The sequence below is a fragment of the Bidens hawaiensis genome, unplaced genomic scaffold, assembly GCF_021521415.1.
Source record: "Bidens hawaiensis isolate Kalapana, Puna unplaced genomic scaffold, B.hawaiensis_p1.1 tig00031524_1, whole genome shotgun sequence".
In the NCBI taxonomy this organism is placed as follows: Eukaryota; Viridiplantae; Streptophyta; class Magnoliopsida; order Asterales; family Asteraceae; genus Bidens; species Bidens hawaiensis.
The window spans coordinates 184,431-186,914 of NW_027495333.1; the positions used below are offsets into that span (position 1 = coordinate 184,431).

The 2,484-nt window shown below is 28.7% G+C and overlaps 1 long non-coding RNA gene across 1 annotated transcript; it reads left to right on the forward strand.

Moving 5' to 3' along the window:
- Window positions 1–1,204: 1,204 nt before the first annotated feature.
- LOC143582307 (uncharacterized) lies at window positions 1,205–2,012 on the forward strand. Its single transcript, XR_013143950.1, has 2 exons — window positions 1,205–1,524; window positions 1,610–2,012. It is a non-coding gene; the product is annotated as an uncharacterized LOC143582307 (long non-coding RNA).
- The last annotated feature ends 472 nt before the right edge of the window (window positions 2,013–2,484 follow it).

Below are 2,484 nucleotides of genomic sequence, written 5' to 3' on the forward strand. Positions count from 1 at the left end.
CTCTAATGACTTGTGTTTTAATGACTTTTAAATTATGTTTTTTCAGTTTTAAATAATTTAAATTGTAGTAATTGGGTAAAATAACAAAAAGTATGTGAAGTTTTATATTTGAAAAATTAACTTACATATTTTACACTAATTCTATTGCTTTAATACAATATTTTTATTTATATAAGTTATTTTACTAATATAAAACTTGTTTATTAAAATAAGTTAAATAAAATTTCTATAAATATTAGAACTGAATAATTTGATTACAATATAAGAACTTTCACATTAGTAACCTCATTGTTACCCATATCAATATTTAAAAGGAAAAAAAAGGTTATATTTACTACGTTACATTATGGACCGCATCCTCATATTTCTCTTCATTTGTTCAATCCCATATGATTCATTATTATCATTTTAGGATGGCGGGAGTGCTTTTACACCCCAATCATCCTTTACGCTATCTCTCATTCACGCTAGCGTCTTTTCATTTAATCTCTAACCATCTTTCAATCATAAAAATATCCATCAATCATCCTAATCCATCTTCAACTATTTTGTATATTTTTTCTTTTAACTAAAATATGCTGGTATCGTTCGACACCACCCTTATCTTTATGGCAATGTCTACCCTTGTAATTTGGTGTGACTTAAGGAAATAGAAAAAAAATAAAAATAAAAGTAGAATAAACAAATATTAATAAATTATATATGGAATATATATGAAGGATGATATCTTAGAAACTTTATAAAATTTTAAAAATAAATGTGCTTTTAAGTTAATTACATGTAAGAATAAGTCATTGTCAATCTTGGAAGGTTAATAAATATTTTTCTTTCTTTCTTTAATGGCTAATAAACAGAGAATTGCTTAGGTATTTTGTATGTGATGTCTTAATGGCAAAAGGTCACCGTCAACTGGCCCAACCAAATCATACGAAACTCTTAAACTCTTCAAAGTTATCTCTAGTTCTGAAGATAACTCACCTGTCGAAAAACACATCGGTGGTAAAACCTCGGGACGCCTTCAAGATTGAATTGGAGATTACATAGATCTTGATCTTTCTTTATTAAGCCACTTATATCTTCTCAAAGTGTTATACAGAGATTAAACGTAGGTCTTCAATAAAAAACCCTGATTTCATACCGCTACACCACGTTAAAAATTAAGGATAAATATGATACTACGTCAACAACCATTAATAAAATAACTATTTTATTATTATTAAATTAAAAATAACCCATATTTATCATCACATGTTATATCATACCATTAAGTCATAAGCATTTATTCAAAAACCTAACTTATACAATCTCTCTCTCTCTCTCTACCCACTATATATATATCAACAGTCTACACCATACGTAGTGTGCAACCTCATCTTGACAAACCAACTGTGTGTTAGTGTTAGAGAGAGAATCTTGAATTTGTTTAATGGCAGCAGGAGACTCTTCCTCAGATCTAACCATAATTGTCCACAAAAACCCTTCTGAGTCTCATCTTTCTCAACTCGGTATCAAATCTTGGCCCAAGTAATCATCTCTCTCTTTCCTGAAATATATATATATATAAATATATGTATAATTAGGGTTTCATGTTATTTAATTTGTTTTGAAGGTGGGGATGCTCTCCTGGAAAGTACCAGTTGAAGTTTGATGCACAGGAAACATGTTATCTGCTCAAGGGGAAAGTGAAAGTCTACCGGAAAAACTCGTCGGAGATGATATCGGAATTTGGTGCCGGAGACCTTGTCATCTTGCCGGAGGGTTTGAGTTGCACTTGGGATGTTTCTGTTGCCGTTGATAAGCACTACAAGTTTGAATCAACCTCTTCTTCTTCTTCTTCATAATAATAATAATAATAATATAAAAATATAGAATTAACTTCTTTTCTTTTATGATGTTTATAATAGTTTAATTGTTAGATGCATGTAATTACTTCTAGTGAATGGTGTTTCTTTTTCTCTCTAGATATCTTGTTTGTTTTTATTTAAAAAGTTTTTTTCTCTTATTTTAATTTATTATTGGTAGTTCATCCTAATTGACTTTACATTCAAAGTAATTAAAATAAAATAAATATTACATTTAAAAAGCTTATTTACAATAATATTTTGTGTATATACATACAATTGAATATGACATCATTGATTAAAAAATAAATATCACTACCGAAATATACTACCATTAATTAATAATTAATTTAATTAAAATTTATTACGTTTTCAAGTTTGTAAAATACTAAAATATGATATTTCTATAAGAGCATTTTAGCTTTTTGTGGTAAGTGATGAATTAGCAGTCAATGAATTTGGTCAAACTTTTTGGTCAACGCACGTCCCATTCAACCTTAACTTTGCTTTAAAGTTTAATGCCACTTTGACTGGTCAACACTCTCATGTCTATGTTTTATAAATGTTACACTTTCAACCCTTAAACATTTACAAAACTTACGGCATGCCCTTGCCTTTTATCATGAAGTGGACTCTGATAACG